At 39.5% G+C, this 15624-nt stretch overlaps 1 protein-coding gene across 7 annotated transcripts in view; it reads right to left on the minus strand.

Annotated features, from left to right (window-relative positions):
* GHR (growth hormone receptor) overlaps positions 1-15624 on the minus strand; it is a 302306-nt gene that overhangs the window by 184585 nt on the left and 102097 nt on the right. For 2 of the 7 annotated variants that reach the window (XM_043887650.1, XM_043887644.1), the window contains exon 1: positions 367-661. The exons of the other annotated variants lie outside the window; for them this stretch is intronic. The gene's annotated coding sequence lies outside the window, so the exon portion shown is untranslated. Of the gene's footprint in view, positions 1-366; positions 662-15624 lie in introns of those variants that run through there. 7 annotated transcript variants of the gene reach the window in all.

The raw sequence follows: 15624 nt of genomic DNA on the forward strand, positions 1-15624 counted from the left end.
GTATCAGCTTCTTAAACACGCGGAAAACTAGCCTTTCATTCACAGAATAAACTCCAGAGACCTAAATTATATTATAATGGTCATTGGCCAGGGAGGGAGGCAGTCTGAGGTTTTGCCTAACTGGAATACTTTAAAGGCTGCTGGACAGGAGAAAGAAGTTTCATTCAGAGTAGGAGGAGAAGAGTGGAAGAGGAGGGCAAGAAGGGAGGGAGGAATAAAGCCAGAAGAGGGAAGACTGAGGTGGGAGGAGAAGAAAAGAAACTGATTAAGTCAAGTGCAAAAGCAAGTTTTTTTTTTTTTTTTTTTTTTTAAAGAGACTTGACTCTCACCCTTTTAAGCAAAGTGAACATGAAGGGAAATACTAACCAATAGTCCGGCAGACACTCCTGAAACAGAGGCTGGATTTTCGTATGGTTTCCTCCAGGCTTTATGGCAAGGACGTTGAAATTTCCTTATTCATTCAGTCATGTACAGAAGCAGACCGCACTATGCTAATTTGGTTAAGATTTGGCAAACAGTGTGGGTTTGGAGGAGGAATATGGTGAATGTTCTTGGTCACCTCTTGGCAGTAGGTTCTTGGTCTTGCTGCTTTGCTATATAAACCTTCCCCAAATCCTCCCCAAATCAATTACATCTTCTCTATCTTCCTCCCTCCCAATCACACACACACACACTACCTGGTACCAGCAAAGATTAGAGCACACAACCCCTTGCCTCACATAACGAACCCCCGACCTTTGCCCAGGGCTGGGTTCTGCCAACTGAAGTGAAGGCCAGGCCTGGGCTGGAATCTCACAAGGCTCATCAGGACGGAGCCAGCCAGACCAACCGAGAAGGCCATGTATTTGACAAAGACCACAAGCCAGAGGGGCTGACGACAGTGAGTTATCTGAACCTAATCCCGCAACTAAGGAGTTCAAGAAGGGAAGCTCCAGGAGGGCAGAGGTGCTGGAATCTCCGTGAAGGATCCCAAGAACTCAGAGTATAGAAAGTGGAATATTTGTTAAATGAAGGGTAAGCAATTAAATTTTAAAACATTAGTGTCCATTGGAGATCCCAACATACTTAAAGTTACATGTTTAATTATAGTATCTATCAGTGGCTATTATCTGGAGCTTCACCAGATTTCTTGTAGCCTCCTCACCAGTTAGAACAATCAATGATTCCCACCACTGCGCGTGGGTTGAGCTGCTGTGCACGCAAGGCTTTGCTGTTAGTTATTCAGTCATGTCTGATTCTGCAAACCCAAGGGCTGTAGCCTGCCAGGCTCCTTTGTCCATGGGGTTTCCCAGGCAAGAACACTGCAGCGGGTTGCGATTTCCTTCTCCAGGAGATCTTCCCGACTCAGGGAATGAACCTGTGTCTCCTGCATTGGCAGGTGGATTCTTCACCAGTCAGCCATCAGGGAAGCCTGCATGCAAAGCTATGTGAGTATTATTCTTATATGACCAATGGTCCTGTCCATGCTCCCAATACAAGAAGACTGTTCATCCTCCTACACTGTTGGTGGGAATGTAAATTGTCAAAATCACTATGGAAAAAAGTATGGAGGTTCCTTAAAAAAGTAAAAATAGAGTTACCATATGACCCTACAATCTCACTGTTGGGCATATATCCAGATAAAAACATGATCTGAAAGGATACATGCACCCCAATGTTCATTACAGTATTGTTTACAACAGCCAAGACCTGAAAGTAACCTGAATGTCCATTGACAGAGGAAAGGATAAAGAAGATGTGGTATGTATACACACACACACACACACACACACACAATGGAATATTACTCGGCCATTAAAAAGAATGAAATAATGTCATCTGCAGCAACACGGATGAACCTAGAAATTGTCATATTGAGTGAAGTAAGTCAGATAGAGAAGAAGAAATATTGTGTGACAGCCCTTATATGTGGAAACTAAAACAAAATGATACAAATGAACTTACTTATGAAACAGAAACAGACTCACAGATTTAGAGACTGAATTTATGGTTGCTGGGAGGAAAGCTGGAGGAAGAGATAGGGTTTTGGGGATGGACATGAACACACTTCTATATTTAAAATGGACACGAACAAGCATCTACTATATAGCACATGGAATTCTGCTCAATGTTATGTGGCAACCTGGATGGGAGGGGAGTTTGGGGGAGCACAGATACATACGGAGATATGGCTGAGTCCCTTTGCTGTTTACCTGAAACAATCACAACATTGTTAATTGGCTATATCCCATCCAATACAAAATAAAAAGTTTTAAAAAATAATATATTGAAAAAAGACTGTTCATGATTGATGAGCATAGCTGAAATTAGCAAGGCCTTTTACTGTTTAAAAGACTCCTGCTTGGCTGGCTTTCCTGTGTGTGTGTGTGTGTGCAATAGACAACTCTGTGGCATGTGACACATACAAAGCCATTTAATATAAGGAACGCTCACGGGGAATCCTCAAGCTGGGATCAAGACTGCTGGGAGAAATAGCAACCTCAAATATACAGATGATACCACTGTAATGGCAGCAAGTGAAGAGTAACTAAAGAGCCTCTTGATGAGGGTGAAAGAAGAGAGTGAAAAAGCTGGCTTAAAACTCAGCATTCAAAAAACTAAGATCATGGAATCTGGTCACATCACTTCATGGCAAATAGAAGGGGAAAAAGTAGAAGCAGTGGCAGATTTTATTTTTCTGGGCTCCAAAATCACTGTGGATAGTGACTGCAGCCATGACATTAAAAGATGCTTGCTCCTTAGAAGGAAAGCTATGACAAACCTAGACAGTGTATTCAAAAGCAGAGACATCATTTTGCTGATGAAGGTCTGTAAAATCAAAGCTATGGTTTTTCCAGTAGTCATATATGAATGTGAGAGTTGGATCATAAAGAAGGCTGGACACGGAAGAATTGATGCTTTTGAACTGTGGTGCTGGATAAGACTCTTAGGAGTCCCTTGGACAGCAAGGAGATCAAACCAGTCAATCCTAAAGGAAATCAGCTGAATATTCATTGGAAGGACTGATGCTGAAGCTGAAGCTCCCATATTTTGGCCACCTGATGTGAAGGGCTGACTCACTGGAAAAGACCCTGATGCTGGGAAGGACTCTGGGCAGGAGGAGAAGGAGATGGCAGAGGATGAGAAAGTTGGATGGCATCACTGACTCAATGGACATGAATTTGAACAAACTCTGGGAGTCAGTGAAGGGCAGGGAAGCCTGGCGTGCTGCAGTCCATGGGGTTGCAAAGAGTCAGACACCACTTAGCCACTGAACAACAAAAACCTCACAGGGAAATGTTCATTTGAATAGATTAGTTGACAATGACTAGGTCTGAGACTCCCTGACTGTGAGTTGGTGGACTGTGAGTTCATTTACTCTGAATGATATTTTGGATGAGTAGAAACAGCCCTCTGACAGATGTTTCCAAAGTCAGACTCAGCAGTCCATGAATACCTCATCTCCAAACCCTGTCTTCCTCCAGAGTCTTCAACACAAGCCAGAAATGTAGGGGTTACCTTCTCTATCTCTTCTGCCCCCATTTTATCTGCCAACTTTAGCTCTTCAGTATCTTTTGAATTCATTCCATCCCCTTTATCCTCTCTACTGCTACCACCAAGTCCTAGCCATGATCTCTCATTGAGACTTTAGGAATGGCCTCGTAACACCCATGAGGAGCCTCAGGCTCCCTCCAATCCATTTTTCTTAATGGAAAAATTTTGTTTTGAAACAAATATGATCATGGCATCCTGTGAATAAAACATTCAAATGATTTTCCTTGTTCATACAATTAATATAACCCATCATGTGAGTTAATAGTTACTAGTTACCCCCCAACATTCACTCTCCCCACTTTCAATTAGTAATAGAACCCAGTGAGAGAGCACCTATCACAGCCAACCTTGCAGCCACCTCTGATCATACTAAGACTCACTTCTGGCTACAGGATGCCAGAAGTGGCAAAAACATCTTTCAGGAAATGTATGTCCCTTTCACTTTTCCTTCTCCACTCCCACTGGCTGGATGGGCTGGATCACCAAACACAGGGATGAGGGCATCTACATCTGTGGAACATTTCTGGAAGTCATTATGAAGTGTGAAGGTCTTCCCAGATGGCACTGGTGGTAAAGAACCCACCTGCATTGCAGGAGAAGCAGGAGACAAAAGTTTGATCCTTGGGTCAGGAAGATCTCCTGGAGGAGGAACTGGCAACCCACTCCAGTATTCTTGCAGGGAAAATCCCATGGAGAGAGGAGACTGGTGGGCTACAGTCAATGGGGTTGTAGAGTCGGATTGGACTGAGCAATTGAGCATACATACATGCTTGAAGTTGGATCTCAGATAACAAGGGTTTAAGTACTCATAAAGAACTAATTAGTCAGTGGTTTTTTGACCAGCCAGTCGAGGTTTTTCTAGCTTATTCTTGAAAGAAAAAATTTTTTTCACTGAATTTTTCAGGTTCAACTGAAAAGAAGTGGGAAAGAAAAATCAAGACGTCTAAAAGCATAAGTTTTCCCTGGTGGCTCAGAAGGTAAAGAATCTGTCTGCAACTTGGGAGACCCGGGTTCAATCCCTGGGTTGGGAAGATCCCCTGGAGAAGGAAATGGCAACCCACTCCAGTATTCCTGCCTGGAGAAATCCATGGACAGAGGAGCCTGATGGGCTACAGTCCACAGGGTCGCAAAGAGTTGGACATGACCGAAGCAACTTAGCACACATGTATGTAAAAGCATATGCTGAAATTTCATCCTCAGTATGTATCAAGAAAGAAACTTCACAGGAGCACATGACAGTCTGACATGAGTTTTTTTCATGGGGCCTTAAGAGACACCCCTTCCATTTCTAAGAGAGAGTTATGAATTCTAGTGCACTAAAACCAAAAGTATTTAGAAATGAGTAGCTTTATTTAGGGAATTATTAGGGCCCACAGTAATGACCATCATAAACAGACAGAAATAATATTTTGGTCTATTAAAGAAAACAGGGGACACTCTGCCCAACCTTATCCCAAACAAAATTAGCAAACCTCAAGTTACTAGGGGATTTATTGAATAAATAAAATCTGGCAGTAAATAATGGTCATACAAAGAGTAGGGAAGTATGGGGCCTTAGGAACAGGATCTTTCTAAGTTTTTGCTCCCAATCCTCCTAGACTAAGCTGCATCCAAACACGAGGCTTTCTGTTTCAAGGCGAATTTTATTTGTAGATACTTCAAATTTAGATATTTATACCAAGAACATGAGCTAAATCAAGAGTAGGGGTAAAAAAAAAAGTAGGGGTACATGATGTGAATTTGCAAAGTGATCATTTTCCCCAGAGTCAGTTTGCCCGCCCCTCCCCCCGCCAGTTATAAATGTACAATATTTATTTTTGTAGAAATTTGGTAAAAATTAATATAATGTAAAACAAATTTTAGATTCCTTTTGTGTCACTCTCCTTCTAATAGTTTCTAAAACAAAGGTTGAAAACAGACCCCATACCAAAAATTTGTTTATTTTTCTTTTTCTATTTAACATTCGTGTCTCAAGCATCTGCCAATTAGATTGCCACTTTTTCTAGGAAATGCAGCTTTTAGCAATTCATTGTTGATTCAAATGAAATCAACCTGGCTCAGTCTGTATTGACTGATTAGACTGAGAATGAAGGCCCAATATTAAGGGCAGACCAGTAAGAAATGATTGAAATTAGATGTCGGACGACCCAGGCAGACTATCAGCTTGGAGAAGTAACAAGTAAGAGGAGAGAGAGCTTGAGGACGTCAGGAAGAATCCATGAAAGCTACATGAGGTAGTGAGAGGCAGATAGAGGGAGATACAGAGGGATGACAGGCACAGAGATCTGGTATCTCTGCAGTAAGTCCCCGATGTATGGATTACATGGAAATTCCTCTCCCTTGCTGCCCAAGGGAGAACCTTGGGCACCTTGCCCCTTGGGGAACCTTGCCCCACCTATCCCAAACCAAGGGCTTCCCAGGGGGTGTTAGTATTAAAGAACCTGCCTGCCAATGCAGGAGACGTTAGAGACACAGGTTCAATCCCTCGATCAGGAAGATCCCCTGGAGGAGGACACGGCAACCCACTCCAATATCCTTGCCGGGAGAATCCCATGGGCAGAGGAGCCTAGGGGCTACAGTCCATACGGTTGCAAAGAGTCAGACACCAATGAAGCAGCTCAGCACACATCCTAAACCAAAATAAAATACTGAACATAAATGGTTGTATGAATTAATATTCCATCATATTCCAATTCAGGTGTGAGTACTCTTTAAACTGAGCCATAACCTATAATTAGGCTGTGGAGTCAATTTCGTGTCTCAAAACCAGCTTTGTCAATTTGTTTAAATGGACGGGATGGAATGATGCTATGTAACAAATATTTGTGCCCCCTGACACCCAGATTCATATGTTGAAATGGACATGGGGGGTTTTGAGGTGATTAGATCATGAGGGTAGAGCCCTCATGTAGGACCAGGGCCCTTATAAAAGTGGTTCCAGAGAGCCTGCGCCACCTTTCTGCCATGTGAGGACATAGCAAAAAGACAGCTGTGAAGCAGGAAGTGAGTGCTCATCAGACACTGAATCTGCTGGTGCCTTGAGCATAGACTTCCCAGCGTCCAGAACTGTGAGAAATAAACTTCTGTTATTTATAAGCCATTCAGTTTACGGTACTTCTGTTATAGAAGCCCAAACAGACTAATAAGACAAATGGAATGGAATGGTGGTTTCTTCACACGAAATTTTTTTTTAATGTGTGTGTATGACTATTGTCTCACTATGAAGACCTGATTATTTCTTACTGTGGACAGTAGTCAAAAAAGTTTGTAGGTCATTGATATAGATTGTTTCTAATTTTTAAATATCATAAGTAATGGTACAATAAATATCTCCTGGCAGGGAGGGGACTTGGCCTATATTTCCATTTATTGCCAAGTGATTGATTCCCAGAAACAATGCTACTGTGTGAAAGTGGTAAAAATTATTACTCAATGCTTTCAAAGTATCATAATTTAGACTTCGACCAGACCAACAGAGAACTTTAATATCAGTGTACAACTGTCAGAAAAAATTTTATTCTCCTCCCATCATTGCTAATTTGATGGGTAAAAATGATCTTCTATTGTTTTAACATAGTTATTTGAAAACAAGTGAGGTTACTTCTTTGAAACGTTTAATGTGAATTATCTATATATGTCCTCCCTTTTCGTTATTTTCTTTGTTGGAGTTACTACCTTTTTATTTCTGCTCTTTTACGCATTTTTTAAGGGATAGTTTCTTAGTTATTCTCTAGGAATGAAGGTGTAGCAAGAAGAGAAAATAGGAGAGTATTTCAATTAGCTTGATTTTGCCAGACTGGTATCAAACTAACCTTAGGCTTTTAATCCTTCACTTGATTTTGAACCAGCTGCATGATACAGTATATTAGCCTTAAAAATAACTAGTGTCAGAAATGCAGCCAATATGCAAGTTTACACTTTGTACTTCTTCCTCTGTGCTAAATACTTCAATGCTAGGCTTACTTAAAAAAAAAAAAAAATTAAGACAGTAGTACTGGAAAATGTGAAAGAGCAATTACACACTAAAGAAGGCAGATTGAGAAGCTCCAACATACATAGGAAGGAATATGAATTAAATTCTAACTGCAAAGAATAAGTTTTGGAAAAGGTTGTTATTGACAATTTTATAAAAATTAAAAGAATAAAATGAGTTTTCAGGTTAAAAGCAAAAGTAATCATTGAGGAGTATAAATAAAAAGTAAACCTACTCTAGGGCATTAGGATAAAGAAAAAAAATCTTAAAAAGTACTTTACATGAGGCAGATTACCTAGTAAGAAACTCAAATGGACAAGTAGAAGATTTTCTCTCAGCAACAACAGATAATAGGACACAAATGAAAACCTTCAAAGTGGTAGAGAAATAACCATCTATTTAGAAATTGGTACCCAGCTAAATGCTCCCTAAGTCTTTTGCATGGGTGGACAGCAGAGCCAGAGGCATATGAAAACTGAGTTTACAACCTAAAGATTCTAATTTAAACAACTACTAAATGAGCTATTTTGCAAGAAGACAAAAAATCTTAAATGCTGAAATTGTTGTCTCTTAAAAAAAAGATTCTCTTCCAATTACTCCAGTTATTATCCTGTAGTTATTAAATATTTCTCTTCTTCCCTTTAAAGTAAATATTTTTTAAGGAATTGCATTATGTTTTTATTACCAATTAATTTTTGTCTTTTTTGACAAATGCACTGAAATCAGACTTTAATCCCCACCACTCCAATTAAATAGCTTTTGTCCTGGTCTCTAATGACTTCTATTAATATATTGCTAAATCTAGTAGCTACTTTTTAATTATTTTCATTTGAACTGTTAAAACAACATATGACACAGTGGCCTTCTCTTTGAAACACTACCTTAATCTGATCACTCTATCTGTGAGCTCTTTCATGATAACCTACACTCTCCACTGATTCTCCCACCCTGCTGGACACTTAATTATGGTCGATTTTGCTGTGTCCTCTTCATTTTCTCAACCATGTAATACTGGAATACCCCTAGGACTTCTCCTCTCCTTTTCCCCCTATTTACACTTATTCCCTAGGTGACCTCATTCAGTATTATGACATCAATATCATCTATGATTATGGTCTCCAAATATATAACTTCAATTCATACCTCTTCTTGAACGACAAACTCATCTATCCAATGACTAATAATTCCCTTGGATGTTTGATAGGAATCTCAAACTTATAAACCTATAACCAAACTTCTGATTTTACCATCCTAACCTGCTCAATCTACAGTCTTGGTCATTTCAACCTAAATCACCTTCATCCTTCCAGATTCTCAGGCCTTTCACTCATACTCCTGATTAATTCATGAGCTAATCCCGTTAGACATACTTTCAAATTATATCCACAATGCGATCACTGCTTACCATCCCCAACTTTATTTTCCTTATCCAAGATACTAATGTTTCTTATCTGGATTATTATAATAATTTCTTAATTGGTCTACTTTCTGGTCTTGAATATCTTATGTCCAAAGACATAAGCCACCCACCAAGATCTTAATCTTGATAAAACAAGAACATGTCAATTCTTTGTTTAAGACTCTCCGATGGTATCCATTTCACTCACAGTAAATGCCAAAATGCTCACAGTGGTCTGAGCATCTTGTTTGATCCCCTCAACCCTCACCCCCTACTTTCATCCCCTATCTCTGCCGCCATTGACCACCTTACTTTTTTTTGCTCATTCTGCTCCAACAACATTAGACTGTTTGATGTTTCTTAGCCCTCATGCAGCATATGCCATTTTCTCTGCATTGGGTACTTTTCTCCCAGACTTCCTTTAAGTATCCATTCAAATATCACTTTATCTGTGACCTCTTTCCTGATAACCTATATCAATAATAACCCTTAAACTCATTTTTTTCCCCATAGCATTTATATTATATAGTGATTAACTTTTTTCTCTCTTCTCCTACTAGAATGTCAACGACATGAGTTTAGGGACTTTATCCATTCTGTTCATTGCTGTACCTCCAAGTACCTATAACCATGGTAGGCCAAGAGAAAACATGCAGTAAGGATCTACTAGATGAATAAATAAATGATGAGGAAGAGAAAGGCAAAACCGGATGGTTAATTCAACTCCATATTGCTTGTAAAAACAGTATTAATCACATTTCTTATTGACCAAAAAAAGATGAAAATACATTTTAGGCAATAAAAATACGGGAAATAGTTGACATCATCTCAAAGGATGACTAAAATGTACTAGATTCTCTACTCTGTTAGAAAGACAGACGGTGCATGTGGAACAGGGATGCTAACAGTGCCTGATGTGGGAGCGAGCAGCCCGACTGAGGGGTACATGGGTAGATACATGGATGTGTGGTGAGTGCTGTCAGTGTGGTCCTTGCAGGTTCTGCTGTCTTAAGAATTAGCAGGGTGGTGCTGGGGACCCTCCCCGGGGAAGACTGAGGGAGTCACAGCCCACCAGAGAGACTAGGAAGGGAGGGAGAAGCTGAGCCTGACCACAATTCTTTGAAAAGTGACAGTCCTCAGAGTTTAGAAAATAGGAAAAGGAGATGTTTTAGGCTTTTGTTCTAGGAATGTTTTCATTCTCAATAGGCAGAAAATGGAGAATCCCTTTTCCTAGGTAATGACTCTATTTGAAATAAAATGAAAGGAAAATCTCTGCATTTTTAACTTTTCTAAGAAACATTTCTAAAAATTATTTACATCAATACCCATAAAAGCATTCAAGCCTGAGTATGGGTGTATAGATAGATACCCATGTATCTATCTTTACCAAAATATATTTTCAGACTAAAAAATCAAACAAAAATGATATAGTAATACACCCCATTCAAGTAAGATTTAGACTCAAAATATAAGGATAGTTCATTTTCAGAAGGCTCAAAATAATTTTCAGCATTAATAATTTAGAAGAGGCAGTCAAATGGTTATTTTAACATGCAGAAGACTGATGTTATAATTTATATTTATTTACAAATTCTCTTAAGAAACTAGAAATAGAGAACAATTTTCTTAATCTGACAAAAATAGGTCACCTCCAAACCTATACCGAATAGCATTCTTCAAGTGAAACTTTTGAAGACTCTCACTGTAATGAAGTACAAGAGAAATTTTTGAAGACTTTCACTCTAACATAAAAATGATTATTGTAAAGAAATAGTATTTACATGGCATGGTATCTTGTAAGGATAGGAAAGTTAAGATCAGTGGAAAAAAGAGCCTAGAAAGTCCAAAGCATATATGGGATTTTAGTGTATAACAGAGAAGACAATACAAACAATGGAGACAGAATGAGGCTTTTCAGTTAATAGTGTTGGAACTAGATTTTCACATGGGAAAAAAGATTCATGCTTTACACCATACACATTCATTAACCCCACGTAAATTAAAAGTCTACTTATTTAAAACAAAACTTTCATAAGTAAATTAAAGCACTTTACAATATGGGAGGAGTTAATATAAAATATAATCATGGAGGAGAAAATGATTTCTTAAGCAAGGCACAAAAAGCAGAATAATAGGAAATTTAACTATATCAAAAATTTAAAATTATCTTTGTTAAAAGGTGTCATAAAAATTACAATGCAATCAACAGATAGGAGGCAAAATTTTCTATGTGTATAATAGACAAAGGGTTAGTCACATACATATGAATGCATATCAAGAAAAATAAACATATATTAAGATACATATACATTAGAATCACATGTATACACACATTTCTATAAATCAATAGTGAGAATAGACAAGAAAAGAATGGACAGAGAGTAGAAAAAGACACAGAGGAGGAAATCCATATGGCCCTGCACAAATGATGTTCAATTTCATAAATAATGAGTCATGAATATTAAAACAATGAGATTCATATGCAGTATCCATCAACTCTCAAGATAATTAAATCTGAGAGTAATCAAGTGCTGGCAGGGACCTGGGGAAGGGAGGGTTCTCACATATGGCTGATACTAGTATAAACTGGTTGTGCAATTGGTAGAGCAATTTGGTAATATCTCAGACACAAAAACGCACATATCCTATGATGTGGCAGGTTTCCACTGATATGTACTCCAGACAAGCTCTATCACGTATGTCCAAGAGCATATTTATTTCAGTATCAATTATTTCGGTAAAACAATGAAGTCAATTCAAATGTCAATCAGTGTGGGAATAGATAGAGAAATTTTGAAAAGATAGAGTAATACACAGCAAAAATGAACTAGGGTAATATAACCATGAAGGTGAGTTCTGAAGACAAAATACTTTGTAGTTAAAGTAGCAGTTGCCAGAGTAACGCATTCTACAAAGTAAAAAATACGTACTTGAAAAAACATGCAAATAATTTGGTTCATGTACATGATAAGCATGTTTCACATTTGTAGTAAAATTTAAAGTATAAAAACAGGATTGTGCAAATGCCAATACACGACAGCTATATCCTCTGGAGTGGCAGAGAGTATGGCAAGACTGGAAAATTTAAAGTGGAGACTTCACATTTACCCATATAGTTTGCTTCTTTACAAACAATGGCTATGAAGCTGGCATGGGAAATAGGTTTAAGTTTGATGTATTCACCTGGGTGGCAAGTACACAGGTATTTATTGTAGTATCCTTAGTACATTAAGAAAATGACATAAAAAACCAAATAGGTCAGGGTTGACACCCATACTCAGCCTTGAAGCAGTTAAAGAAGATGGACTGCCACGCCTCTCTTTCCCGTAAGAATATGGAAGTAAAGTCTCTGACAGGGGAATCAATCAGAAGGGAAGAGGGTAGAGCACACAGTTTAAAAGAATGACATAGTCCAGGGTCACAACATAAACTGATGAGACCCAAATAGGTCCAAGATGGCAGACAAGTCTACCTCCACTAGACACGGAGCCTCGGTGTATGCTCATCATTAACATGTCATCAAGTTAAGTGACATCCCACCAGCTCCAAGACAGTTCAGGAGTCCAGATCATCAAAGACCAAAAAGTAGGCAGTGGCCTGAATCCTGGAATCTCTGCCTCTTTCCCAGGATAGTTGGAATAATCCATCCACTCATTACCCTATGAAATTATCCAGTCCATAAACACTAACCAAGTCATCCTTTGAGCCACCCTCACCTCGGCTCAGACGGTAAAGAATCTGCCTGCAACGCAGGGGACCTGGGTTTGATCCCTGGGTCAGAAAGTTCCCCTGGAGAAGGGAATGGCTACCCACTCCAATATACTTGTCTGGAAAATTCCATGGACAGAGGAGCCAGGCAGGCTATAGTCCATGAGGTAACCAAGTGTCAGACACAACTGAGTAATTAACCCTTTTACTTTTCACCTTTGGAGAGGGCCCACACTGTGGAGTATGTTTCTCTCTAGATAAATCCACTTCTTAGCTATCAAAAAACCCAAACAGAAACAAAAACAAACAAGCAAAAAAACCCAAAGTAGTTCAGAGAGTCCCAAGTCTATATCCTTGGTCAGAGTTAAAGGTGACAAGTACATTAAGTACTGCACAGATGGAAAGCTAGAGACACACTATGTTGACTTTACACGTGTGGAGCATCCATCCCTGTGATGACACGGAGATGGAAAGGCTAGAAGGGTGACTCAGGTTGGTTCTGGTCACTGAATCCATGACAGTCACCCCCACATCCATTGCATTTACCCCTATGGCTTAACAGTTGACCCTTAGTCAACTGGTATGAGGAGGAAGGGGAGCTTACTCAATCCCAGTTTTTAGGTTGAGAAACACTGTCTTCACAGATTCCAGAGAAAAGCCACAGAGTGGAACTTCCAAGAAGAAGAGCAAATCACATGTGATGCTGCTCAGGCCAGGTCCTGTCACAAGGGTTCCCAGAGGTCTGGTGCCAGGAGAGCCTGATGAAAGTGAAAAAAGCTGTGTTCCTCACTAGCCTTCAAGAAGCACGCTAATTTGAGTGCTTCAGTACTCCATTGAAAAACTGTCTGACTTGGGGGCATAATCATTAATAACGGGCTTCCCAGGTGGTGCTAGTGGTAAAGAACTTGCCTGCCAATGCAGGAGACATAAGAGACACGACTCTGACTCCTTGGTCAGGCAGATCCCCTGGAGGAGGGCATGATACTCACTCCAGTACTCCTGCTTAGAGAATCCCATGGACAGAGGAGCCTGGCGGGCTACAGTCCGTAGGGTCACAAAGAGTCGGACATGACTGGAGTGACTGAGCATGCAGCATGCATGCAGGCATACAGTGATTAATAAACTGTTCTCAATCTCTCTCCCTGAAGTCACACAAACAGGACAAGACCTCAGTAAGCTGGATAGGGAGGTTCTGTTTAGTCTCCCCGAATTGCAACTAATGGCTCTGAAAGGGCTGGTTCATTTTAATCAAGTGAACTATTGGAAAACCTGCCAGCAAACACCCACTAAAACAAGAATCAGAATATTTCACATACTACTATGTGATGCAGTTGGTTGAGAAACATCAAAATAATAATACAGTAACCATAAAAGGGCAGTGCAGGCAGAAACCCCATTCAGAACATCCAGGATGAATGGCATTCATCTGCGGTCATCGCAGTTCCTAAGTAGCGAGGCACCAGGATACCACACTCACTGCCTCAAAAGACTGCAGAGGATGTTCTGAGAAAGTCGATAATTAGTTTCCTCGATTTTACTTTTAAGAAACAATGAGCTTCCTAGGTGGCTCAGTTGGTAAAGAATCTGCTGCAATGCAGAACCTGGGTTTGATCCCTGGGCTGGGAAGATCCCCTGGAGAAGGATATGACTACCGACTCCAGTACTCTTGCCTGGAGAATCCCATGGACAGAGAAGCCTGTCAGGCCACAGTCCATGGGGTTGTATAAGCTGGACACAAACTAGCGAATAAACCACCACAATTATTCCAAATAGGCTTCTATGTATATTTCAATGTATGTAGAAATGCGTCCCTTGTATATTTTATCTGCATGTCCTACAATAGCACCATGCTTCACAAGTATGTTTCCACAGAGTTGGCCAGAGCAGCTTCAAATGCAGCTCTAGTTACTAGGTAGCTGTTCTTATTGAAAGAGATGAAAAACAAAGAGAATGGGTAACTTGGTTTGTGCCAACAATCTACTTCTGCACATGACACAGCTTGTGCAAAACTGACACACCTTGCACGCTAAAAGATTTGGCTCTAGTAGTCATTTCCACAGTGCCTACTGAGTTGCAGCCATATCTAGAAAACTTTTAAAGTCCTGTGACTTTATTTCCGATTACTTTTTTCCCTTGAAAAGGTAAAGGCATTTTTATGCTTTGAGTTCTTACAAGGTTCCCCCACTTTTCTCCCACATGTAACTATTTTCTAATAAACAAATGTAAATTATTTCACAGATCCTTCTGATGAACAGTATTTCACTTTTAAGACAACAGTTCTTTAACTGTTAGCAAGATTGGTTTCAGAATACTTTAAAGCACTGAAATAAATGCATACATTATTTCAACAGAATTAAGTACAGTAAAAAAAAAAAAAGTATAACGAAAAGTATTCTGAATGACGGAGGTATAAAATAAATAAGATCCCTTTATAATCTGGTTAATGCACAGTAATTTAACCAATAAATTAGAATCTGTAACATCAGATACATGTTTCTATACATTAGTCCTAACAAGCTGGAATCAAGATTGCCGGGAGAACTATCAATAACCTCAGAAATGCAGATGATACCACCCTTATGGCAGAAAGTGAAGAAGAACTAAAGAGCCTCTTGATGAAAGTGAAAGAGAGTGAAAAAGTTGACTTAAAGCTTAACATTCAGAAAACTAACATCATGGCATACGGTCCCATCACTTCATGGCAAATAGATAGGGAAACAGCAGAAACAGTGGCAGACTTGATTTTTTGGGACTTCAAAATCACTGCAGATTGTGACTTCGGCCATGAAATTAAGATGCTTACTCCTTGAAAGGAAAGTTATGACCAACCTAGACAGCATATTAAAAAGCAGAGACATTCCTTTGCCAACAAAGCTCTGTCTAGTCAAAGCTATGGTTTTTCCAGTAGTCATGTTTGGATGTGAGAGTTGGACTATAAAGAAAGCTGAGCGCCAAAGAATTGATGCTTTTGAACTGTGGTGTTGGAGAAGACCCTTGAGAATCTCTTGGA

Source organism: Cervus elaphus, chromosome 25 (assembly GCF_910594005.1).
Source record: "Cervus elaphus chromosome 25, mCerEla1.1, whole genome shotgun sequence".
Taxonomy (NCBI): Eukaryota; Metazoa; Chordata; class Mammalia; order Artiodactyla; family Cervidae; genus Cervus; species Cervus elaphus.